The sequence below is a fragment of the Astyanax mexicanus genome, chromosome 3, assembly GCF_023375975.1.
Source record: "Astyanax mexicanus isolate ESR-SI-001 chromosome 3, AstMex3_surface, whole genome shotgun sequence".
Taxonomy (NCBI): Eukaryota; Metazoa; Chordata; class Actinopteri; order Characiformes; family Acestrorhamphidae; genus Astyanax; species Astyanax mexicanus.
The window spans coordinates 28,704,718-28,730,792 of NC_064410.1; the positions used below are offsets into that span (position 1 = coordinate 28,704,718).

Sequence of the window (26,075 nt, forward strand, 5' to 3'; positions counted from 1 at the left end):
GGCCAGTTGTTCAAAAAATGTAATCCGGATCAAAATTATCCAGATTTGGTAATCACATTTTTTGCTATCCAGGATCAGCTGATCTGTCTTACTTTTAAGCCAGTTTTTCAAAGCAATATTGGATTGGATCAACCTGATCCAGAAACACAGTTTTCAGGATTACCTAATCCGGATTACTAGCTATGTAAAAAACAGATAGAAGAACCAACAGGGGTTGATGACTCCTTTTCTTGCAGTAACAAGATACTGCTTATTGCAAAACAATACGAGCAATTGAGCGTTCTGCAGAGACGCTTTGCATGCCTTAACTATTTGCGAGTCGAACCACAGGGAGAATGCAACATAAGACTTGCATGTATTGTCCTGCCCAATGTTGCTACCAGACGCAATGTCCCTCTCTGTGACGTTCATGATGCACCTGAGCCTGTTGAAAAACCAGAACAAACTCTGGTGTTCTTTGCAATTGTTCGAAATAATTTTTGACAGCTTCATATCTGATGAATGTTTCTTTGACATTAATATACAGTGATGAATGACAGTGACGTAGATGACAAAATGAATATATTATTTTTGTTTGTTATTAAAATCTTTTGGGGGGTTTATTTAATGGGGTCAAGATTGTTTTTATTTTTACTATAGAAAAAGGCTTAATTGGTAGCCAATGTCTACTTTATCACTGTAACAGTTAAACAGGTCAAGTGCAAAATAGAAATAAAAATATATACACTAAATTGTACAAATGTATTTTTTTTTTTTACTTTAAAACTTTGATTTTAAAGTTTTACTACATTTTCTTCATGAAATCCACTTTGAAATCCTACCCCTTGTTGGGATCAGGGTAATCCTGTTTTTTTGGATCAAAGTTATCCAAATCCTACTGAAAAGTTTTGAACAACAGAAACTGAAGGTTTGATCCATTTACAAACTAGGATTGGATTACGTGATCTGATCCGTTTTCAGAATGCTTCTTTCCCTTTTGAACAACCCGTTTTTCAGATTTCATCCAATCCGATAACCAAAATCCGATCAGATTTCCTTTGAAAAACTGGCCCTGGATTATTCATGATCATCTTTTCTAACTGTAGTCTAGTGTGTTTAAAACTCGTGCTCCTGGTGAGGCTCGAACTCACAACCTCGGCATATCTTCACAAGTACTGCTGTATAAGTACCGCGCGCTAACCGATTGCGCCACAGGAGCTCGTGTAGAACGGCTTTCAAAGATCTCTCAACATCAGCTTTAATCTTAAACTACGCCATTGCATAAAACAATATTGGCTTCCTTATACAATGAAATAAAACAGTGTAATTTGACATCTACATTTCTTGCTCTGTATGAAATTCTTATATCTTTAAAATGTATAAAAATATTCAGTTAAGCATGAATACAATGTTTGGGGTGTGACTCAGTACTGGAGGAGGAAGAAACCTTGGGAGGACCAAGACTCACATTTAAGGGGGGACCATCCTACCACTGGTCACACGGCTTTTAAAATTTTACATCCAGATAGGTTAAATATATTCAGGAGTATAGCAGCGCCACCAATGAAAGCAGTTATAGTTCATGTAAGCTTGGGTGTAATCTGTAGTGAAGAGTAAAATGGATGATGAGCAGCTGATCTGTTGTGGGTGATGGAGAAGAGCGGACTTCAGAAACTTCCATCCCTCTGGCTGGACAGGAGACTTGAGAGCCTAAGGGTCCAACATCTGTCAGTATCGGGTCAGACAGGTGGGCAGTCAGTAACTAATATCTTTAAAATGTGTAACAATATTCAGTTAAATATGAATACAGTGTTTTGGTTGTAAAAGTTTGTCTGTATTCTGCATGTGGATTATTAAAAGAACACTATAAGTAAGGGTTGCAGGGGGGCAACTGCCCCCTTGGTGTCTCCATGGTGCCCCATGGTTGAAAAGACATCGCTAAAGTGTCCTCTAGAGTGGCAGGAAAGAGACGGAGTGGCCAATTGACTGCCCTTCTTGCAATTAATTATTATTATGTGCTCTCCAGATCAAGAAATGTTTAAATAATGTGTCTAAATGAGTTTTTAGGTATATCCAGAAACGTGTCAATGATGCCTAAACAGCTATGTCTAAATACTAGCAAGACCTCTTTCTGGATAAATCATGATCATCTGTTCTAACTGTAGTCTAGTGTTGTTAAAACTCGTGCTTCTGGTGAGCCTCACAATCACGGCATACCTTCACAAGAACTTGTTTAAATACCTCGCGCTAACCAATTGAGCCACAGGAGCTTGTTCAGCACATATCTCAAACATCTCACAACCGAGCATCAGCTTTAACCTTAAATATATTTTCAGTTGCAATTACTGGGGTAAATACAACAACTACCCCATTGCACAATACAATATTGACCGCACCTTCTTGCAATTATTTATTATGATGTGCTCTCTAGATCAAGAAATGTTTTAATAATGTGTCTAAATTAGTTTTTTGGTATATCCAGAAACGTGTCAATGATGCCTAAACAGCTATATCTAGTGAGACCTACATTAATCACATTTTGCATGGCTGGACATATTCCCCATAACATGACCTTCCCAGTGTTTTCAGCAACTTTCTCCCCCCTGTACATTTCTCTTTCTGGATTATTCATGATCATCTTTTCTAACTGTAGTCTAGTGTTCTTAAAACTCGTGCTCCTGGTGAGGCTCGAACTCACAACCTCGGCATACCTTCACAAGTACTGCTGTATAAGTACCGCGCGCTAACCGATTGCGCCACAGGAGCTTGTGTGGACCGTGTTTCAAAGATCTCTCAACATCAGCTTAAACCTTAAACTACTCCATTGCATAAAACAATATTGGCTTCCATATGCAATCATTTAATTAAATAAAACAGTGTCATTTGACATCTACATTTCTGGCTCTGTATGAAATTCTAATATATTTAAAATGTATAAAAATATAATTTTAAGCATTAATACAGTGATTGAGGGTGTGCATTTTGCCTGTATTATAGATGTGTATTATTAAAAGAACACTACAAGTGAGGGTGGCGGGGGCAACTGCCTCCTTGGTGTCTTCATGGTGCCCCATGGTTGAAAAGGCATCGCTAAAGTGTCCTCTTGAGTGGCAGGAAAGAGATGGAGTGGCCAATTGACTAAATATATAAACTCACAACCTCTGCATACCTTCACAAGTACTGCTGTATAAGTACCGCGCGCTAACCGATTGCGCCACAGGAGCTTGTGTGAATCGTTTTTTCAAAGATCTCTCAACATCAGCTTAAACGTTGAACTACTCCATTGCATAAAACAATATTGGCTTCCCTATACAATCATTTAATTAAATAAAACAGTGTAATTTGACATCTACATTTCTGGTTCTGTATGAAATTCTAATATCTTTAAAATGTATACAAATATTCTATTAAGCATGAATACAGTGATTCATGAGTGAATTTTGCCTGTATTATACATGTGGATTACTAAAAGAGCACTGTAAGTAAGGATGGCTGGGGGGCAACTGCCCCTTGGTGTCTCCATGGTGCCCCATAGTTATGGTGGCATCGCTAAAGTGTCCTCTAGAGTGGCAGGAAAGAGATGGAGTGGCCAATTGACTGCCCTTCTTGCAATTAAATATTATAATGTGCTCTCTAGATCAAGAAATGTTTAAATAATGTGTCTAAATGAGTTTTAGGTATATCCAGAAACGTGTCAACGATGCCTAAACAGCTATATCTAAATACTGGTGAGATCTACGTTAATTACATTTTGCATGGCTTGACATGGACCCCATAACATGATCTTTCCTATTGTTTTCAGCAACTTCTTTCCCCTCTGTACATTTCTCTTTCTGGATGATTCATGATCATCTGTTCTAACTGTAGTCTAGTGTTGTTAAAACTCGTGCTCCTGGTGAGGCTCGAACTCACAACCTCGGCATACCTTCACAAGTACTGCTGTATAAGTACCGCGCGCTAACCGATTGCGCCACAGGAGCTTTTTTTCTGAATTAACTGAACATTGTGCAGTGCTTATACAGCAGTGCTTGTGAAGGTATTGTGAAGGTATAGGTTGTGAGTTCAAGCCTCACCAGAAGTGTGTTTTAATATCACTTGAGTTCAGTATGAGCAGATGATCTTAAGTAACACACTCTATTGATTGCGCCACAAGAGCTTACACACTATGCTCACCAAAGATCTTCTAACCGAGCAGGTGAGATCAGATCAGTCCTTAAATATATATATATTTCTGTAAATATTGGGGGAACTACAATCAAACAAGCCCATTGCACAAATGACTAGTGGCTCCTACATTAGAATAGGGTGACCAGATTAGGGTTTCTGAAAAGGAGGACACCTTTTTTGGGGGGTGAGGGGATGTCGGTTTTATTGAAATCATCTCTAATATGTATTTTCTGAATTTCTCTGATATAACAGCTCACTTCTAATTCTTCAGGTTAAAGGTGCTTCCTCCTTTAAACAGCTATAAAATGTATTTTTATCAGACTACAAACAGGGCTGCTTTATGAATTCATGCAACACAACTATGTCTTAAAAGCATTTGACACTGTTTTACTCTTATGCAGTCTAGGCATACATTTTGCTAATATTACTTTTATATTTTTTACACTTACTTTTTAAGTTAAATGATCATTTATCAGTTTTTAAATATGTTATTTCACTTGTTTCAGTGATTTTTAAAACATGTTGATCCACAGCATAGAGGCTACAAAACTCAAACTATACAGCCTTTTAACACACCTTTAACCTAAATATCTAAAATAAAATCATGTAGCCTAAAATATATACTTGCTGCTCATCCAACACTTCTCAGTCCTGACCGTTTGCTATTTTTATCAGCCATTGCTCATGATTCTCATGTAATAGAGCTAACGTTACCTCCATCACCTCAAAGTCCCTGTGTAATCCTAACTTTACTAACGTTACCTCCATCACCTCAAAGTCCCTGTGTAATCCTAACATTACTAACGTTACCCCATCTCCTCAAAGTCCCTGTGTAATCCTAACTTTACTAACGTTACCTCCATCACCTCAAAATCCCTGTGTAATCCTAACTTTACTAACGTTACCTCCATCACCCTAAATTCCCTGTGTAATCCTAACTTTACTAACGTTACCTCCATCACCTCAAAGTCCCTGTGTAATCCTAACGTTACTAACGTTACTACCTGTTTATGTGCTACACATTCCCGCTCAGCCTGTCCCTCGGTTTCTCCGTCACAAGCCTGCTCTCCCGCTCTGCTGCTTCTCTCTTCACCTACGGAGGACAGAGCAGAGGCTACAGCAGCGAACATGTCTGTGATGTTTACACATTTTACACACGTGCTTTCCCTTGTAAACACTCGGGGGTAGACTGGCAAGCCCAGGCTTTGTTCTTCACACACACACAATGCAAATTAGATAGATTTGAGGAGAAGGGCGTGACTAATTTGCGATACAGAGAAACCTGAAATAGAGTGGAACGGAACGGCGTGGCAATTCTAATCACAATGCACTGTACAATTATTATGTTTGAGGCAGTCAAACTAAATCCCAGACGATTTTGAAATCCCCCCCGGACAGCCTCCACCTGGATCCCAGGTTATATGAAACGTTTAGGATAACATTCTGAAAAAAAAAAAAAATTCTTATTTAAGAAAAAACACAAGGCCTTTGTTGGAGTTGACCTTTTTCAATCTTACAACTGTGCCTACATATTGTGAAGACCTAGAATATATAAACAACCCATATAAATATATGTAGGGGTTGAGATGAGATTTGCCCTATTTTCCACAACAAGGGAAGCAAATGGGACTCTTTCACCATGTTCTGCCATATTAGAGGGAACTTTTGTCCCATAGGCTAGTTTTTTCCAGCTAACTTCATATTATCTTTGTAATGTTAAATGTAAAGTTTAATCCACTGTACTATTCTACTGTTCTTAAAACTCGTGCTCCTGGTGAGGCTCGAACTCACAACCTCGGCATATCTTCACAAGTACTGCTGTATAAGTACCGCGCGCTAACCGATTGCGCCACAGGAGCTCGTGTAGAATGGCTTTCAAAGATCTCTCAACATCAGCTTTAATCTTAAACTACGCCATTGCATAAAACAATATTGGCTTCCTTATACAATGAAATAAAACAGTGTAATTTGACATCTACATTTCTTGCTCTGTATGAAATTCTTATATCTTTAAAATGTATAAAAATATTCAGTTAAGCATGAATACAATGTTTGGGGTGTGACTCAGTACTGGAGGAGGAAGAAACCTTGGGAGGACCAAGACTCACATTTAAGGGGGGACCATCCTACCACTGGTCACACGGCTTTTAAAATTTTACATCCAGATAGGTTAAATATATTCAGGAGTATAGCAGCGCCACCAATGAAAGCAGTTATAGTTCATGTAAGCTTGGGTGTAATCTGTAGTGAAGAGTAAAATGGATGATGAGCAGCTGATCTGTTGTGGGTGATGGAGAAGAGCGGACTTCAGAAACTTCCATCCCTCTGGCTGGACAGGAGACTTGAGAGCCTAAGGGTCCAACATCTGTCAGTATCGGGTCAGACAGGTGGGCAGTCAGTAACTAATATCTTTAAAATGTGTAAAAATATTCAGTTAAGTATGAATACAGTGTTTTGGTTGTAAAAGTTTGTCTGTATTCTGCATGTGGATTATTAAAAGAACACTATAAGTAAGGGTTGCAGGGGGGCAACTGCCCCCTTGGTGTCTCCATGGTGCCCCATGGTTGAAAAGACATCGCTAAAGTGTCCTCTAGAGTGGCAGGAAAGAGACGGAGTGGCCAATTTGACTGTCCTTCTTGTAATTATTTATTATAATGTGCTCTCCAGATCAAGAAATGTTTAAATAATGTGTCTAAATGAGTTTTTTGGTATATCCAGAAACGTGTCAATGATGCCAAAACAGCTATATCTAAATACTAGCAAGACCTCTTTCTGGATGATTCATGATCATCTGTTCTAACTGTAGTCTAGTGTTGTTAAAACTCGTGCTTCTGGTGAGCCTCAAACTCACAACCACGGCATACCTTCACAAGAACTTGTTTAAATACCTCGCGCTAACCAATTGAGCCACAGGAGCTTGTTCAGCACATATCTCAAACATCTCACAACCGAGCATCAGCTTAAACCTTAAATATATTTTCAGTTGCAATTACTGGGGTAAATACAACAACTACCCCATTGCACAATACAATATTGACCGCACCTTCTTGCAATTATTTATTATGATGTGCTCTCTAGATCAAGAAATGTTTAAATAATGTGTCTAAATTAGTTTTTTGGTATATCCAGAAACGTGTCAATGATGCCTAAACAGCTATATCTAGTGAGACCTACATTAATCACATTTTGCATGGCTGGACATATTCCCCATAACATGATCTTCCCATTGTTTTCAGCAACTTTCTCCCCCCTGTACATTTCTCTTTCTGGATGATTCATGATCATCTTTTCTAACTGTAGTCTAGTGTTCTTAAAACTCGTGCTCCTGGTGAGGCTCGAACTCACAACCTCGGCATACCTTCACAAGTACTGCTGTATAAGTACCGCGCGCTAACCGATTGCGCCACAGGAGCTTGTGTGGACCGTGTTTCAAAGATCTCTCAACATCAGCTTAAACCTTACACTACTCCATTGCATAAAACAATATTGGCTTCCATATGCAATCATTTAATTAAATAAAACAGTGTCATTTGACATCTACATTTCTGGCTCTGTATGAAATTCTAATATATTTAAAATGTATAAAAATATAATTTTAAGCATTAATACAGTGATTCGGGTGTGCATTTTGCCTGTATTATACATGTGGATTACTAAAAGAACACTACAAGTGAGGGTGGCGGGGACAACTGCCCCCTTGGTGTCTCCATGGTGCCCCATGGTTGAAAAGGCATCGCTAAAGTGTCCTCTAGAGTGGCAGGAAAGAGACGGGAGTGGCCAATTGACAATCATTTAATTAAATAAAACAGTGTGATTTAGTATCAGTGCAACTAGTATGTTCACTAGCCCCTAAATTTCTTACTCTGTATGAAATTCTAAAATCTTAGGGTTTAAAATGTATAAATATCTGCAATTAAACATAAATACGCGTGATTGAGGGTGTGCATTTTGCCTGTATTATACATGTGGATTACTGAAAAAACACTATAAGTAAGGGTTGCAGGGGCAACTGCCTCCTTGGTGTCTTCATGGTGCCCCATGTTTGAAAAGGCATCGCTAAAGTGTCCTCTTGAGTGGCAGGAAAGAGATGGAGTGGGCAATTGACTAAATATATATGGGTTGAGATGGGATTTGCCCCATTTTCCACAACAAGGGCAGCAAATGGGACACTTTCACTCTCTTCTGCCATTTTAAAGGGCACTTTTGTCCCATAGGCTAGTTTTTGCAAGCGAATTTCATATTATCTTTGTAATGTTTAATGTATCATTTAATTCACTGTACTAGTCTACTGTTGTTAAAACTCGTGCTCCTGGTGAGGCTCGAACTCACAACCTCAGCATACCTTCACAAGTACTGCTGTATAAGTACCACGCGCTCACCGATTGCGCCACATGGAGCTTGTGTTGAAAATTTTTCAAACATCTCTCAGCATCAGCTTAAACCTTAAATATGTTTTCAGTTGCAATTACTGGGGTAAATACAACAACTACCCCATTGCACAATAAAATATTGGTTCCCTTATACCAGGGGTATTCAACTAGAATTCACTATGGTCCAGTTAGAGAAAATTTTGCCAGGCCAAGGTCCGGACCGTCGCTATTTTTAACTTTTAGTGTTATGATTCAGTATTATATACTGTATTATATACAGTATTATATACTGTATACTGAAAGACAAAACAAAATACACATACTAGTATATTTCAACAATATGTATTGTTTTAAAATTTAAATAAATTACATTATGAACCTATCATTAAATAAATGAACTTATCGAGTCTATTAATGTGAATCTGTATGTTAGCTTTGTTTCAAAATGCTTTATTTATTCTATTTAATTTTATTTATATTAGATTTGCGCCTGCCTGTCATGATTATTACATGAATGACAAATCATACAATGTGTGGAGAAATGTTTGTTGAACTTGACCAAAATATCAGCTTTTTTAAAAAAAAACAGCAGTTTTATTTTATTTAATATTATTACTGTATCAGACTTTATTATGTAGTGTGTAAAACTAATGTGGGAAGTTGCCAATGCTTTTTGTCCCGTGGGGGTTGCCTTAGTTTTGAGGTAGGGTTGTTTTGGGATTAAAGAGAGCGCGTCTGCGAGCGAGGGAGGGAGGGTTTTTTTTCTTGCTGAGTTCTGATCAGGTGGAGTAAAGTGGAATATTTTGCACTGTTGTCTCGGTTGTTTCTTTTTAATTCCTCCAAGTAACACCGCTAGGTTACATTACTGTTAATATGTTTTTATTAAGGTAGTATTTTTATTTATTTTTCTGGTGCGCACCATCTGTATTAGCTTTTCTCGCTTTATTCTCCGACTTCTCACCGCCTGTCTCAATGCCCGCGTGGCTCCGCGCGGCTCCTCGCGCTCGCATCTGCACAGCAGATGAGGGCGTTTGGTGATTTTACAGCACATGCGATTGGTCTGTGTGCTTACTGCGCTGCACGTAAACCATAAAGACAATAAACGTTCCGCCGCTTTAAATGAATACGGTCAGAATTAAATCCTTCTCTCTAGTTTCGGTTTGGGTCCGGATCGGACAACGTCTGGGTCCGGACACGGACCGCGGTCCGCCAGTTGGTGACCTCTGCCTTATACAATCATTTGATTAAATTAAACAGTGTAATTTGCAGTGCAGCTAAGTATGTCCACTAGCACCTAAATTTCTTACTCTGTATGAAATTCTAAAATCTTAAGCTTTAAAATGTATAAAAACACGCAATTACTCATGAATACAGTGTTTGGGGTGTGAATTTTGTCTGTATTCTGCATGTGGATTACTAAAAGAACACTATACGTAAGGGTGGGAAGGGGCAACTGCCCCCCTTGGTGCCTCCATGGTGCCCCCATAGTTGAAAAGGCATCTCTAAAGTGTCCTCTAGAGTGGCAGGAAAGAGACGAAGTGGCCAATTGACTGCCCTTCTTGCAATTATTTATTATGATGTGCTCTCTAGATCAAGAAATGTTTAAATAATGTGTCTAAATGAGTTTTAGGTATATCCAGAAACGTGTCAACGATGCCAAAACAGCTATATCTAAATACTGGTGAGACCTACATTAATTACATATTTCAAGGCTTGACATGGACCCCATAACATGATCTTTCCCATTGTTTTCAGCAACTTCCTTCCCCTCTGTACATTTCTCTTTCTGGATGATTCATGATCATCTGTTCTAACTGTAGTCTAGTGTTGTTAAAACTCGTGCTCCTGGTGAGGCTCGAACTCACAACCTCGGCATACCTTCACAAGTACTGCTGTATAAGTACCGCGCGCTAACCGATTGCGCCACAGGAGCTTTTTTTCTGAATTAACTGAACATTGTGCAGTGCTTATACAGCAGTGCTTGTGAAGGTATTGTGAAGGTATAGGTTGTGAGTTCAAGCCTCACCAGAAGTGTGTTTTAATATCACTTGAGTTCAGTATGAGCAGATGATCTTAAGTAACACACTCTATTGATTGCGCCACAAGAGCTTACACACTATGCTCACCAAAGATCTTCTAACCGAGCAGGTGAGATCAGATCAGTCCTTAAATATATATATATTTCTGTAAATATTGGGGGAACTACAATCAAACAAGCCCATTGCACAAATGACTAGTGGCTCCTACATTAGAGTAGGGTGACCAGATTAGGGTTTCTGAAAAGGAGGACACCTTTTTTGGGGGGTGAGGGGATGTCGGTTTTATTGAAATCATCTCTAATATGTATTTTCTGAATTTCTCTGATATAACAGCTCACTTCTAATTCTTCAGGTTAAAGGTGCTTCCTCCTTTAAACAGCTATAAAATGTATTTTTATCAGACTACAAACAGGGCTGCTTTATGAATTCATGCAACACAACTATGTCTTAAAAGCATTTGACACTGTTTTACTCTTATGCAGTCTAGGCATACCTTTTGCTAATATTACTTTTATATTTTTTACACTTACTTTTTAAGTTAAATGATCATTTATCAGTTTTTAAATATGTTATTTCACTTGTTTCAGTGCTTTTTAAACCATGTTGATCCACAGCATAGAGGCTACAAAACTCAAACTATACAGCCTTTTAACACACCTTTAACCTAAATATCTAAAATAAAATCATGTAGCCTAAAATATATACTTGCTGCTCATCCAACACTTCTCAGTCCTGACCGTTTGCTATTTTTATCAGCCATTGCTCATGATTCTCATGTAATAGAGCTAACGTTACCTCCATCACCTCAAAGTCCCTGTGTAATCCTAACTTTACTAACGTTACCTCCATCACCTCAAAGTCCCTGTGTAATCCTAACTTTACTAACGTTACCTCCATCACCTCAAAGTCCCTGTGTAATCCTAACATTACCTCCATCACCTCAAAGTCCCTGTGTTATCCTAACTTTACTAACGTTACCTTCATCACCTCAAAGTCCCTGTGTAATCCTAACTTTACTAACGTTACCTCCATCACCTCAAAGTCCCTGTGTAATCCTAACTTTACTAACGTTACCTCCATCACCTCAAAATCCCTGTGTAATCCTAACTTTACTAACGTTACCTCCATCACCTCAAAGTCCCTGTGTAATCCTAATATTACTAACGTTACCTCCATCACCTCAAAATCCCTGTGTAATCCTAACTTTACTAACGTTACCTCCATCACCTCAAAGTCCCTGTGTAATCCTAACTTTACTAACGTTACCTCCATCACCTCAAAGTCCCTGTGTAATCCTAACTTTACTAACGTTACCTCCATCACCTCAAAGTCCCTGTGTAATCCTAACTTTACTAACTTTACCTCCATCACCCTAAAGTCCCTGTGTAATCCTAACTTTGCTAACGTTACCTCCATCACCTCAAAGTCCCTGTGTAATCCTAACTTTACTAACGTTACCTCCATCACCTCAAAGTCCCTGTGTAATCCTAACTTTACTAACTTTACCTCCATCACCCTAAAGTCCCTGTGTAATCCTAACTTTGCTACTTTACCCCATCTCCTCAAAGTCCCTGTGTAATCCTAACTTTACTAACATTACCTCCATCACCTCAAAGTCCCTGTGTAATCCTAACTTTACTAACGTTACCTCCATCACCTCAAAATCCCTGTGTAATCCTAACTTTACTAACGTTACCTCCATCACCTCAAAGTCCCTGTGTAATCCTAATATTACTAACATTACCTCCATCACCTCAAAATTCCTGTGTAATCCTAACTTTACTAACGTTACCTCCATCACCTCAAAGTCCCTGTGTAATCCTAACTTTACTAACGTTACCTCCATCACCTCAAAATCCCTGTGTAATCCTAACTTTACTAACGTTACCTCCATCACCTCAAAGTCCCTGTGTAATCCTAATATTACTAACGTTACCTCCATCACCTCAAAATCCCTGTGTAATCCTAACTTTACTAACGTTACCTCCATCATCTCAGTCCCTGTGTAATCCTAACTTTACTAAAGTTACCTCCATCACCTCAAAATCCCTGTGTAATCCTAACTTTACTAACGTTACCTCCATCACCTCAAAGTCCCTGTGTAATCCTAACTTTACTAACGTTACCCCATCACCTCAAAGTCCCTGTGTAATCCTAACATTACTAACATTACCTCCATCACCTCAAAATCACTGTGTAATCCTAACTTTACTAACGTTATCTCCATCACGTCAAAGTCCCTGTGTAATCCTAATATTACTAACGTTACCCCATCACCTCAAAATCCCTGTGTAATCCTAACTTTACTAACGTTACCTCCATCACCTCAAAGTCCCTGTGTAATCCTAATATTACTAACGTTACCCCATCACCTCAAAGTCCCTGTGTAATCCTAACTTTACTAAAGTTACCTCCATCACCTCAAAGTCCCTGTGTAATCCTAACTTTACTAAAGTCACCTCCATCATCTCAAAGTCCTTGTGTAATCCTAACTTTACTAACGTTACCTCCATCACCTCAAAGTCCCTGTGTAATCCTAACTTTACTAAAGTTACCTCCATCACCTCAAATTCCCTGTGTAATCCTAACTTTACTAAAGTTACCTCCATCACCTCAAAGTCCCTGTGTAATCCTAACTTTACTAAAGTTACCTCCATCACCTCAAAGTCCCTGTGTAATCCTAACTTTACTAAAGTTACCTCCATCACCTCAAAGTCCCTGTGTAATCCTAACTTTACTAAAGTTACCTCCATCACCTCAAAGTCCCTGTGTAATCCTAACTTTACTTACGTTACCTCCATCACCTCAAAGTCCCTGTGTAATCCTAACTTTACTAAAGTTACCTCCATCACCTCAAAGTCTCTGTGTAATCCTAACTTTACTAAAGTTACCTCCATCACCTCAAAGTCCCTGTGTAATCCTAACTTTACTTACGTTACCTCCATCACCTCAAAGTCCCTGTGTAATCCTAACTTTACTAACGTTACCTCCATCACCTCAAAGTCCCTGTGTAATCCTAAGATTACTAATGTTACCTCCATCACCTCAAAATCCCTGTGTAATCCTAACTTTACTAACGTTACCTCCATCACCTCAAAGTCCCTGTGTAATCCTAACTTTACTAAAGTTACCTCCATCACCTCAAAATCCCTGTGTAATCCTAACTTTACTAACGTTACCTCCATCACCTCAAAGTCCCTGTGTAATCCTAACTTTACTAACGTTACCCCATCACCTCAAAGTCCCTGTGTAATCCTAACATTACTAACATTACCTCCATCACCTCAAAATCACTGTGTAATCCTAACTTTACTAACGTTACCTCCATCACGTCAAAGTCCCTGTGTAATCCTAATATTACTAACGTTACCCCATCACCTCAAAATCCCTGTGTAATCCTAACTTTACTAACGTTACCTCCATCACCTCAAAGTCCCTGTGTAATCCTAATATTACTAACGTTACCCCATCACCTCAAAGTCCCTGTGTAATCCTAACTTTACTAAAGTTACCTCCATCACCTCAAAGTCCCTGTGTAATCCTAACTTTACTAAAGTCACCTCCATCATCTCAAAGTCCTTGTGTAATCCTAACTTTACTAACGTTACCTCCATCACCTCAAAGTCCCTGTGTAATCCTAACTTTACTAAAGTTACCTCCATCACCTCAAATTCCCTGTGTAATCCTAACTTTACTAAAGTTACCTCCATCACCTCAAAGTCCCTGTGTAATCCTAACTTTACTAAAGTTACCTCCATCACCTCAAAGTCCCTGTGTAATCCTAACTTTACTAACGTTACCTCCATCACCTCAAAGTCCCTGTGTAATCCTAACTTTACTAAAGTTACCTCCATCACCTCAAAGTCCCTGTGTAATCCTAACTTTACTAAAGTTACCTCCATCACCTCAAAGTCCCTGTGTAATCCTAACTTTACTTACGTTACCTCCATCACCTCAAAGTCCCTGTGTAATCCTAACTTTACTAAAGTTACCTCCATCACCTCAAAGTCCCTGTGTAATCCTAACTTTACTAAAGTTACCTCCATCACCTCAAAGTCCCTGTGTAATCCTAACTTTAATAACGTTACCTCCATCACCTCAAAGTCCCTGTGTAATCCTAACTTTATTAACGTTACCTCCATCACCTCAAAGTCCCTGTGTAATCCTAACTTTACTAACATTACCTCCATCACCTCAAAGTCCCTGTGTAATCCTAACTTTACTAACGTTACCTCCATCACCTCAAAGTCCCTGTGTAATCCTAACTTTACTAAAGTTACCTCCATCACCTCAAAGTCCCTGTGTAATCCTAACTTTACTAAAGTTACCTCCATCACCTCAAAGTCCCTGTGTAATCCTAACTTTACTAACGTTACCTCCATCACCTCAAAGTCCCTGTGTAATCCTAACTTTACTAAAGTTACCTCCATCACCTCAAAGTCCCTGTGTAATCCTAACTTTACTAAAGTTACCTCCATCACCTCAAAGTCCCTGTGTAATCCTAACTTTACTTACGTTACCTCCATCACCTCAAAGTCCCTGTGTAATCCTAACTTTACTAAAGTTACCTCCATCACCTCAAAGTCCCTGTGTAATCCTAACTTTACTAAAGTTACCTCCATCACCTCAAAGTCCCTGTGTAATCCTAACTTTAATAACGTTACCTCCATCACCTCAAAGTCCCTGTGTAATCCTAACTTTACTAAAGTTACCTCCATCACCTCAAAGTCCCTGTGTAATCCTAACTTTATTAACGTTACCTCCATCACCTCAAAGTCCCTGTGTAATCCTAACTTTACTAACATTACCTCCATCACCTCAAAGTCCCTGTGTAATCCTAATATTACCTCCATCACCTCAAAGTCCCTGTGTAATCCTAACGTTACTAACGTTTATGTGCATTCCCGCTCAGCCTGTCCCTCGGTTTCTCCGTCACAATCCTGCTCTCCTGCTCTGCTGCTTCTCTCTTCACCTACAGAGGACAGAGCAGAGGCTACAGCAGCGAACATGTCTGTGATGTTTACACATTTTACACACGTGCTTTCCCTTGTAAACACTCGGGGGTAGACTGGCAAGCCCAGGCTTTGTTCTTCACACACACACAATGCAAATTAGATAGATTTGAGGAGAAGGGCGTGACTAATTTGCAATACAGAGAAACCTGAAATGGAGTGGAACGGAACGGCGTGGCAATTCTAATCACAATGCACTGTACAATTATTATGTTTGAGGCAGTCAAAATAAATCCCAGACGATTTTGAAATCCCCCCCGGACAGCCTCCACCTGGATCCCAGGTTATATGAAACGTTTAGGATAACATTCTGAAAAAAAATTATTTTCTTATTTAAGAAAAAACACAAGGCCTTTGTTGGAGTTGACCTTTTTCAATCTTACAACTGTGCCTACATATTATGAAGACCTAGAATATATAAACAACCCATATAAATATATGTAGGGGTTGAGATGAGATTTGCCCTATTTTCCACAACAAGGGAAGCAAATGGGACTCTTTCACCATGTTCTGCCATATTAGAGGGAACTTTTGTCCCATAGGCTAGTTTTTTCCAGCTAATTTCATATTATCTTTGTAATGTTAAATGTAAAGTTTAATCCACTGTACTATTCTACTGTTCTTAAAACTCGTGCTCCTGGTGAGGCTCGAACTCACAACCTCGGCATATCTTCACAAGTACTGCTGTATAAGTACCGCGCGCTGACCGATTGCGCCACAGGAGCTCGTGTAGAATGGCTTTCAAAGATCTCTCAACATCAGCTTTAATCTTAAACTACGCCATTGCATAAAACAATATTGGCTTCCTTATACAATGAAATAAAACAGTGTAATTTGACATCTACATTTCTTGCTCTGTATGAAATTCTTATATCTTTAAAATGTATAAAAATATTCAGTTAAGCATGAATACAATGTTTGGGGTGTGACTCAGTACTGGAGGAGGAAGAAACCTTGGGAGGACCAAGACTCACATTTAAGGGGGGACCATCCTACCACTGGTCACACGGCTTTTAAAATTTTACATCCAGATAGGTTAAATATATTCAGGAGTATAGCAGCGCCACCAATGAAAGCAGTTATAGTTCATGTAAGCTTGGGTGTAATCTGTAGTGAAGAGTAAAATGGATGATGAGCAGCTGATCTGTTGTGGGTGATGGAGAAGAGCGGACTTCAGAAACTTCCATCCCTCTGGCTGGACAGGAGACTTGAGAGCCTAAGGGTCCAACATCTGTCAGTATCGGGTCAGACAGGTGGGCAGTCAGTAACTAATATCTTTAAAATGTGTAACAATATTCAGTTAAATATGAATACAGTGTTTTGGTTGTAAAAGTTTGTCTGTATTCTGCATGTGGATTATTAAAAGAACACTATAAGTAAGGGTTGCAGGGGGGCAACTGCCCCCTTGGTGTCTCCATGGTGCCCCATGGTTGAAAAGACATCGCTAAAGTGTCCTCTAGAGTGGCAGGAAAGAGACGGAGTGGCCAATTGACTGCCCTTCTTGCAATTAATTATTATGATGTGCTCTCTAGATCAAGAAATTTTAGGTATATCCAGAAACGTGTCAATGATGCCTAAACAGCTATGTCTAAATACTAGCAAGACCTCTTTCTGGATAAATCATGATCATCTGTTCTAACTGTAGTCTAGTGTTGTTAAAACTCGTGCTTCTGGTGAGCCTCAAACTCACAATCACGGCATACCTTCACAAGAACTTGTTTAAATACCTCACGCTAACCAATTGAGCCACAGAAGCTTGTTCAGCACATATCTCAAACATCTCACAACCGAGCATCAGCTTTAACCTTAAATATATTTTCAGTTGCAATTACTGGGGTAAATACAACAACTACCCCATTGCACAATACAATATTGACCGCACCTTCTTGCAATTATTTATTATGATGTGCTCTCTAGATCAAGAAATGTTTAAATAATGTGTCTAAATTAGTTTTTTGGTATATCCAGAAACGTGTCAATGATGCCTAAACAGCTATATCTAGTGAGACCTACATTAATCACATTTTGCATGGCTGGACATATTCCCCATAACATGATCTTCCCATTGTTTTCAGCAACTTTCTCCCCCCTGTACATTTCTCTTTCTGGATGATTCATGATCATCTGTTCTAACTGTAGTCTAGTGTGGTTAAAACTTGTGCTCCTGGTGAGGCTCGAACTCACAACCTCAGCATACCTTCACAAGTACTGCTGTATAAGTACCGCGCGCTAACCGATTGCGCCACAGGAGCTTGTGTGTACTGTTTTTCAAAGATCTCTCAACATCAGCTTAAACCTTAAACTACTCCATTGCATAAAACAATATTGGCTTCCATATACAATCATTTAATGAAATAAAACAGTGTCATTTGACATCTACATTTCTTGCTCTGTATGAAATTCTAATATATTTAAAATGTATAAAAATATTATTTTAAGCATGAATACAGTGATTCGGGTGTGCATTTTGCCTGTATTATACATGTGGATTACTAAAAGAACACTACAAGTGAGGGTGGCGGGGGCAACTGTGTCCTTGGTGTCTCCATGGTGCCCCATGGTTGAAAAGGCATCGCTAAAGTGTCCTCTAGAGTGGCAGGAAAGAGACGGGAGTGGCCAATTGACAATCATTTAATTAAATAAAACAGTGTGATTTAGTATCAGTGCAACTAGTATGTTCACTAGCCCCTAAATTTCTTACTCTGTATGAAATTCTAAAATCTTAGGGTTTAAAATGTATAAATATCTGCAATTAAGCATAAATACGTGTGATTGAGGGTGTGCATTTTGCCTGTATTATACATGTGGATTACTAAAAAAACACTATAAGTAAGGGTTGCAGGGGGCAACTGCCTCCTTGGTGTCTTCATGGTGCCCCATGGTTGAAAAGGCATCGCTAAAGTGTCCTCTTGAGTGGCAGGAAAGAGATGGAGTGGCCAATTGACTAAATATATATGGGTTGAGATGAGATTTGCCCCATTTTCCACAACAAGGGCAGCAAATGGGACACTTTCACTCTCTTCTGCCATTTTAAAGGGCACTTTTGTCCCATAGGCTAGTTTTTGCAAGCGAATTTCATATTATCTTTGTAATGTTTAATGTATCATTTAATTCACTGTACTAGTCTACTGTTCTTAAAACTCGTGCTCCTGGTGAGGCTCGAACTCACAACCTCGGCATACTTTCACAAGTACTGCTGTATAAGTACTGCGCGCTAACCGATTGCGCCACAGAAGCTTGTGTAGAAAATTTTTCAAACATCTCTCAGCATCAGCTTAAACCTTAAATATGTTTTCAGTTGCATTTACTGGGGTAAATACAACAACTACCCCATTGCACAATAAAATATTGGTTCCCTTATACAATCATTTGATTAAATTAAACAGTGTAAATTTGCTGTGCAGCTAAGTATGTCCACTAGCACCTAAATTTCTTACTCTGTATGAAATTCTAAAATCTTAGGCTTTAAAATGTATAAAAACACGCAATTACTCATGAATACAGTGTTTGGGGTGTGAATTTTGTCTGTATTCTGCATGTGGATTACTAAAAGAACGCTATACGTAAGGGTGGGAAGGGGCAACTGCCCCCCTTGGTGCCTCCAATTGACTGCCCTTCTTGCAATTATTTATTATGATGTGCTCTCTAGATCAAGAAATGTTTATATAATGTGTCTAAATGAGTTTTTAGGTTTATCCAGAAACGTGTCAATGATGCCTGAACAGCTATATCTAAATACTGGTGAGACCTACATTAATTACATATTTCAAGGCTTGACATGGACCTCATAACATGATCTTTCCCATTGTTTTCAGCAACTTTCTCCCCCCTGTACATTTCTCTTTCTGGATGATTCATGATCATCTGTTCTAACTGTAGTCTAGTGTTGTTAAAACTCGTGCTCCTGGTGAGGCTCGAACTCACAACCTCGGCATACCGTCACAAGTACTGCTGTATAAGTACCGCGCGCTAATCGATTGCGCCACAGGAGCTTGTGTAGAACATTTTTCAAAGATCTCACAACATCAGCTTAAACTTTAAATATATATTCAGTTGCAATTACTGGGGTAACTACAACATCTACCCCATTGCACAATACAATATTGGCTCCCTTATACAAGAATTTAATTAAATAAAACAGTGTGATTTGCAATGCAGCTAAGTATGTCCACTAGCATCTAAATTTCTTACTCTGTATGAAATTCTAAAATCTTAGGTTTTAAAATGTATAAAAATATGCAATTGAGCATTAATGCAGTGTTTCAAATGTTGCCTGTATTATACATGTGGATTACTAAAAAAACACTATACATAAGGATGGCAGGGGCAACTACTCCCATGGTGCCCCCATGGTTAAAAAGGCATCGCTAAAGTGTCCACTACAGTGGCAGGAAAGAGTTGGAGTGGCCAATTGACTGCCCTTCATGCAATTATTTATTATAATGTGCTCTCTAGATCAAGGAATATTTAAATAATGTGTCTAAATGAGTTTTTAGGTATATCCTGAAACGTGTCAATGATGCCTAAACAGTTATGTCTAAATATTGGTGAGATCTACATTAATTACATTTTTTATGATCTTCCCATTATTTTTAGCTACTTTCTCTCCCTGTACATTTCTCTTTCTGGATGATACATGATCATCTGTTCTAACTGTAGTCTAGTGTTGTTAAAACTTGTGCTCCTGGTGAGGCTCGAACTCACAACCTCGGCATACCTTCACAAGTACTGCTGTATAAGTACCGCGCGCTAACCGATTGCGCCACAGGAGCTTTTTTTCTGAATTAACTGAACATTGTGCAGTGCTTATACAGCAGTGCTCATGAAGGTACGCCAAGGTTGTGAGTTCAAGCCTCACCAGAAGTGTGTTTTAATATCACTTGAGTTCAGTATGAGCAGATGATCTTAAGTAACACACTCTATTGATTGCACCACAAGAGCTTACACACTATGCTCACCAAAGATCCTCTAACCGAGCAGGTGAGATCAGATCAGTCCTTGAATATATATATTTCTGTAAATATTGGGGGAACTACAATCAAACAAGCCCATTGCACAAATGACTATTGGCTCCTACATTAGAGGTACTTTTGCAAAGCTTTTTCAACCATAGACGCAGCAACAGGGTTGAGCCCCCACCTGGATCCCAGATATATGAAATGTTTAGGATAAAATTCTGAAAAAAAAAAATATTTTCTTATTTAAGAAAAAGCACAAGGCTTTTGTTGGATATGACTCTTTTTAAATCTTACAACTGTACCTACATATTGTTAAGACCTAGAAGTGCCATTTTAGAAGGCACTTTTGTCCCATAGGATAGTTTTTGTAAGCTTATGTCATATTATCTTTGTAATGTTTATTGTAACGTTTAATCCACTGTACTATTGTAGTGTTCTTAGAACTGTTGCTCCTGGTGAGGCTCGAACTCACAACCTTGGCATACCTTCACAAGTACTGCTGTATAAGTACCGTGCGCTAACCGATTGCGCCACAGGAGATTGTGTACAACAGCTTTCAAAGATCTCACAACATCAGCTTAAAACTAATTTTTTTTTTTAATTGCAATTACTGGGGTAACTACAACAACTACCCCATTGCATAATACAATATTGGCTTCCTTATACAATCATTTAATAAAATAAAACAGCGCAGCGGCTCGGCTCCGATACATCATGTGCTGCAGACATCACATGAGTGATGTGGGGAGAGAGAGCGCCATCTACTCACCCAGAGGGAGCAGGGCCAATTGTGCTCCCTCTGAGCGCCGGCTCCACCCTTACTATAAGTAAGGGTGGAGGGGGGAAACTGCCCCATTCGTGACTCCATGGTGCCCCATGGTTGAAAAGGCATCCTCTAAAGTGTCCTCTAGAGTGACAGGAAAGAGATGGAGTGGCCAATTGACCGCCCTTCTTGCAATTAAATATTATAATGTGCCCTCTAGATCAATAAATGTTTAAATAATGTGTCTAAATGAGTTTTTAGGTATATCCAGAAACGTGTCAATGGTGCCTAAACAGTTATGTCTAAATACTGGTGAGACCTACATTAATTACATTTTGCATGGCTTGACATGGATCCCATAACATGATCTTCCCATTGTTTTCAGCAACTTTCTCCCCCCTGTACATTTCTCTTTCTGGATGATTCATGATCATCTGTTCTAACTGTAGTCTAGTGTTGTTAAAACTCGTGCTCCTGGTGAGGCTCGAACTCACAACCTCGGCATACCTTCACAAGTACTGCTGTATAAGTACCGCACGCTAACCGATTGCGCCACAGGAGCTTGTGTAGAACGCTGTATCAGCTTTAATCTTAAACCACTTCATTACATAAAAGAATATTGGCTTCCTTATATAATCATTTATTGAAATAAAACCTTGTAATTTGACATCTACATTTCTTGCTCTGTATGAAATTCCAATATCTTAAAAATGTATAAAAATATTCAATTAAGCATGAATACAGTGTTTGAGGTGTAAGGTTTGTCTGTATTGTGCATGTGGATTACTAAAAAAACACTATAAGTGGGGTGGCAGGGGGGGCAACTGCCCCCTTCGTGCCTTTATGGGGCCCCATGTTTGAAAAGGCATCGCTAAAGTGTCATCTAGAGCAGAGGTCACTAATAGTCGGACAGCGGTCTGGGTCCGGACCCAAACGTTGTCCAATGCGGACCCAAACCTACTGAGAAGGATTTAGTTGTATACACCCTTTGAGGCGCAGTAAACTCACAGACCAATCACGTGTAGTGGAAGATCACCAAACGCTCTCTCAGTCAATCAGATCTGTGCAGACGCGGTAAGGAAAAAATAAATAAATAAACACACCGCTCCTCACACGGGATCAAACCCGTATTGTCTGGGTCGTGGTCCCGCTGCTCCGGCTGTATAATTGGGACGCGGACGTAAAAAAAAACCTTTATAAGGAGATAGGGAGCCCGAGAACGGGCGGAAACTTAAGTCATGCCGAGCGCGACAGAGAGACAGGCGAGGAATGTACACAAAATCTGACCAGAGAGGCATTTATTATTATTATTATTATTATTATTATTATTATTCAGTTCAAGCAACCTTTCAGGATATAACACTTCATTATAACACAAGTTAACAATCGATCCGGACCTTGGCCTGTCGAAATTTTCTCTAACTGGACCATACTGAATTCCAATTAAATACCCCTGCTCTAGAGTGACAGGAAAGAGACAATTGACTACACCTTCTTGCAATTATTTATTATAATGTGCTCTCTAGATCAAGAAATGTTTAAATAATGTGTCTAAATTAGTTTTAGGTATATCCAGAAACGTGTCAATGATGCCTAAACAGCTATGTCTAAATACTGGTGAGACCTACATTAATCACATTCTTCATGGCTTGACATGGACCTCATAACATGATCTAAATTTCTCTTTCTGGATGATTAATGATCATCTGTTCTAACTGTAGTCTAGTGTGGTTAAAACTTGTGCTCCTGGTGAGGCTCGAATTTTGTAGTACAGTTTTCAAAGATCTCACAACCAAGCATCAGCTTAAAACTATTTTTTTTTAGTTGCAATTACTGGGATAAGTACAACAACTACCCCATTGTACAATACAATATTGGCTTCCCTATACAATCATTTAATTAACGAAAACAGTGTAATTTAGTATCAGTTTAACCAAGTAAATCTTCTAGCACCTAAATTTCTTATTCTGTATGAAATTCTAAAATCTAAGGCTTTAAAATGTATAAAAATATTCAATTAAGCATTAATACAGTGTTTGAGTTGTGAAGTTTGTCTGTATTATACATGTGAATTACTAAAAGAACACTATAAGTAAGGGTGGCAGGGGGGCAACTGCCCCCTTGGTGCCTCCATGGTGGCCCCAAAGTTAAAAAGGCATCACTAAAGTGATCTCTAGAGTGGCAGGAAAGAGACGGAGTGGCCAATTGACTGCCCTTCTTGCAACTATTTATTATGATGTGCTCTCTAGATCAAGAAATTATTAAATAATGTGTCTAAGTTAGTTTTTAGGTATATCCAGAATTGTGTCAATGATGTCTAAACAGCTATGTCTAAATACTGGTGAGATCTACATTAATTAAATATTTCATGATCTTCCCATTATTTTCAGCTACTTTCTCTCCCTGTACATTTCTCTTTCTGGATGATTCATGATCATCTGTTGTAACTGTAGTCTAGTGTTGTTAAAGCTCGGGCTCCTGGCGAGGGTCGAACTCACAACCTCAGCACACCTTCACAAGTACTGCTGTACAAGTATCGCACGCTAACCGATTGAGCCACAGGAGCTTGTGTAGAACGTTTTTCAAAGATCTCACAAACAAGCATTAGCTTAAACCTTAAATATATTTTCAGTTGCAATTACTGGAGTAACTACAACATCTACCCCATTGCACAATACAATATTGGCTCCCTTATACAATCATTTAATTAAATAAAACAGTGTAATTTAGTATCAGTGCAGCTAAGTATGTCCACTAGCACCTACATTTCTTACTCTGTATGAAATTCTAAAATCTTAGGTTTTAAAATGTATAAAGATATGCAATTAAGCAATAATGAAGTGTTTCGAATGTTGCCTGTATTATACATGTGGATTACTAAAAAAAACACTATACATAAGGGTGGCAGGGGCAACTGCCCCCTTGGTGTCTCCATGGTGTCCCCATAGTTATGGTGGCATCGTTAAAGTGTCCTCTAGAGCACATGTGTCAAACACAAGGCCCGCGGGCCAAATGTGGCCCGCCACGTCTTTTTATGTGGCCCGCAAGAGCTTGTAAAATCTTAGTGTCTATAATAAATAGGTCAGAAGCGTTCTTTGACCAAAAAATACATTTCCCACAATGCTTGTCGATTGTATTACCCGCAAAGTTACGGCTTACTGCCACTACACGGCAGTGTAGTCATTGATGTGGAAACCCTGCCGGAGGGAAGGTGTAACTTCGCGGGTGGAATTGAGACATGTTTATCCCATAATATCCAGAAAAAGAAAAGTTGATGCAGACGGACGGCTGTGCTTCAAGGCGAAAGACCGGTATGCATTTTGTGTTACTGACGAAAATAAACGCTTTTTAGAAGAGATATAAATTATGTGTAAATATTTATAAGACAATAGCTGATAAAATCTGTTTTAATGAGGTTAATAAACATCACTGTGACATCGCTAGTCGCAGTTTCACCTCAGCAAAGGACGAGGAGGTGAATCACTTATCTAACCAGCCTTTACTGATTTCTGCCCCCAATAACCCTTTCAATAACCTCCAATAGCCTTTAATAGTCTCCAGTAGCCTTCAACAGTCTAACCTTGCAGCCGTGGTGTGTTCTAAACTCCGTAGTTATAAACATCCTGAGGTTAGCAGCGCGCTAACTGACCTGTTTATAATGTAATCCGAGCAGTGACTCCGGGATGGCTGCTCTAAACTGCTGCTGTTAGCTGCTTGGGCTGAAATATGAACTGTAGAGAGCTGTATTATCCGGTTAGTGGGGTTATTTTATTTCATACACAGAAGAATTTTAAAAACGCTCCAGACTGGCTCAGCTGAGTCCTGTAGCCCGTGGCTGGGCTGTAGCTCTGACTCAGTAAAGACTGTGGGCTTGTGCTGCTGCAGCTCCCACTAGTGGTTGGATGAGGAAATGCTAAATCTGTCACAGCTCACAATTTTTGATTTTATATTAATTAAGCCTCTTTTCAGTATCAAACGTTTTGATCAAAGTTAATATAACTTGTATTTTATGTCATTTCTATTCACTTGTATAGTTTGGTTCTTGATTGATGGAGTTTTTGGATTTCATAACAGGATTTATGTTAATAGAGCAACAAGCAAACATTTTTTCCATGCAACTGTAATATTTGATTGAATAAATAATATATTGAGAGTTATTTAACATTAAGGAGTAATTACATTCATTTACATATATTACATTTGGTTACATTTTCTTATATTTATAAGTTACATCTGGCCCTCGGAGGACAGCCAATATGCCAATGTGGCCCTCGGCCAAAATGAGTTTGACACCCCTGCTCTAGAGTGACAGGAAAGAGACGGAGTGGCCAATTGACTGCCCTTCTTGCAATTAATTATTATAATGTGTTCTCTAGATCAAGAAATGATTAAATAGTGTGTGTAAATGGGTTTTTAGGTATATCCAGAAACGTGTCAATGGTGCCTGAACAGCTATGTCTGAATATTGGTGAGACCTACATTAATTACATTTTGCATAACATGATCTTTCCATTGTTTTCAGCAACTTTCTCCCCCCTGTACATTTGTTTTTCTGGATGATACATGATCATCTGTTTTAACTGTAGTCTAGTGTTGTTAAAACTTGTGCTCCTGGTGAGGCTCAAACTCACAACCTCAGCATATCTTCACAAGTACTGCTGTATAAGTACCGCATGCTAACCGATTGCGCCACAGGAGCTTTCTTTCTGAGTTAACTGAACATTGTGCAGTGCTTATACAGCAGTGCTCATGAAGGTACGCCAAGGTTGTGAGTTCAAGCCTCACCA

At 39.0% G+C, this 26,075-nt stretch overlaps 14 non-coding genes across 14 annotated transcripts; all 14 read right to left on the minus strand.

Moving 5' to 3' along the window:
• Window positions 1–1,105: 1,105 nt before the first annotated feature.
• Window positions 1,106–1,198, minus strand: trnai-uau (transfer RNA isoleucine (anticodon UAU)). Its single transcript is given in 2 exon segments — window positions 1,106–1,141; window positions 1,161–1,198. It is a non-coding gene; the product is annotated as a tRNA-Ile (tRNA).
• Window positions 1,199–2,652: 1,454 nt separating this feature from the next.
• On the minus strand, window positions 2,653–2,745 carry trnai-uau (transfer RNA isoleucine (anticodon UAU)). The gene is given in 2 exon segments: window positions 2,653–2,688; window positions 2,708–2,745. It is a non-coding gene; the product is annotated as a tRNA-Ile (tRNA).
• Window positions 2,746–3,866: 1,121 nt separating this feature from the next.
• trnai-uau (transfer RNA isoleucine (anticodon UAU)) lies at window positions 3,867–3,959 on the minus strand. Its single transcript is given in 2 exon segments — window positions 3,867–3,902; window positions 3,922–3,959. It is a non-coding gene; the product is annotated as a tRNA-Ile (tRNA).
• A 1,953-nt stretch (window positions 3,960–5,912) lies between these two features.
• trnai-uau (transfer RNA isoleucine (anticodon UAU)) lies at window positions 5,913–6,005 on the minus strand. The gene is given in 2 exon segments: window positions 5,913–5,948; window positions 5,968–6,005. It is a non-coding gene; the product is annotated as a tRNA-Ile (tRNA).
• A 1,461-nt stretch (window positions 6,006–7,466) lies between these two features.
• On the minus strand, window positions 7,467–7,559 carry trnai-uau (transfer RNA isoleucine (anticodon UAU)). The gene is given in 2 exon segments: window positions 7,467–7,502; window positions 7,522–7,559. It is a non-coding gene; the product is annotated as a tRNA-Ile (tRNA).
• An 891-nt stretch (window positions 7,560–8,450) lies between these two features.
• On the minus strand, window positions 8,451–8,544 carry trnai-uau (transfer RNA isoleucine (anticodon UAU)). Its single transcript is given in 2 exon segments — window positions 8,451–8,486; window positions 8,506–8,544. It is a non-coding gene; the product is annotated as a tRNA-Ile (tRNA).
• Window positions 8,545–10,356: 1,812 nt separating this feature from the next.
• trnai-uau (transfer RNA isoleucine (anticodon UAU)) lies at window positions 10,357–10,449 on the minus strand. The gene is given in 2 exon segments: window positions 10,357–10,392; window positions 10,412–10,449. It is a non-coding gene; the product is annotated as a tRNA-Ile (tRNA).
• Window positions 10,450–16,199: 5,750 nt separating this feature from the next.
• On the minus strand, window positions 16,200–16,292 carry trnai-uau (transfer RNA isoleucine (anticodon UAU)). Its single transcript is given in 2 exon segments — window positions 16,200–16,235; window positions 16,255–16,292. It is a non-coding gene; the product is annotated as a tRNA-Ile (tRNA).
• A 1,434-nt stretch (window positions 16,293–17,726) lies between these two features.
• On the minus strand, window positions 17,727–17,819 carry trnai-uau (transfer RNA isoleucine (anticodon UAU)). Its single transcript is given in 2 exon segments — window positions 17,727–17,762; window positions 17,782–17,819. It is a non-coding gene; the product is annotated as a tRNA-Ile (tRNA).
• Window positions 17,820–18,711: 892 nt separating this feature from the next.
• Window positions 18,712–18,804, minus strand: trnai-uau (transfer RNA isoleucine (anticodon UAU)). Its single transcript is given in 2 exon segments — window positions 18,712–18,747; window positions 18,767–18,804. It is a non-coding gene; the product is annotated as a tRNA-Ile (tRNA).
• Window positions 18,805–19,466: 662 nt separating this feature from the next.
• Window positions 19,467–19,559, minus strand: trnai-uau (transfer RNA isoleucine (anticodon UAU)). Its single transcript is given in 2 exon segments — window positions 19,467–19,502; window positions 19,522–19,559. It is a non-coding gene; the product is annotated as a tRNA-Ile (tRNA).
• A 687-nt stretch (window positions 19,560–20,246) lies between these two features.
• On the minus strand, window positions 20,247–20,339 carry trnai-uau (transfer RNA isoleucine (anticodon UAU)). The gene is given in 2 exon segments: window positions 20,247–20,282; window positions 20,302–20,339. It is a non-coding gene; the product is annotated as a tRNA-Ile (tRNA).
• Window positions 20,340–20,972: 633 nt separating this feature from the next.
• Window positions 20,973–21,065, minus strand: trnai-uau (transfer RNA isoleucine (anticodon UAU)). Its single transcript is given in 2 exon segments — window positions 20,973–21,008; window positions 21,028–21,065. It is a non-coding gene; the product is annotated as a tRNA-Ile (tRNA).
• Window positions 21,066–21,757: 692 nt separating this feature from the next.
• On the minus strand, window positions 21,758–21,850 carry trnai-uau (transfer RNA isoleucine (anticodon UAU)). Its single transcript is given in 2 exon segments — window positions 21,758–21,793; window positions 21,813–21,850. It is a non-coding gene; the product is annotated as a tRNA-Ile (tRNA).
• Window positions 21,851–26,075: the final 4,225 nt, after the last annotated feature.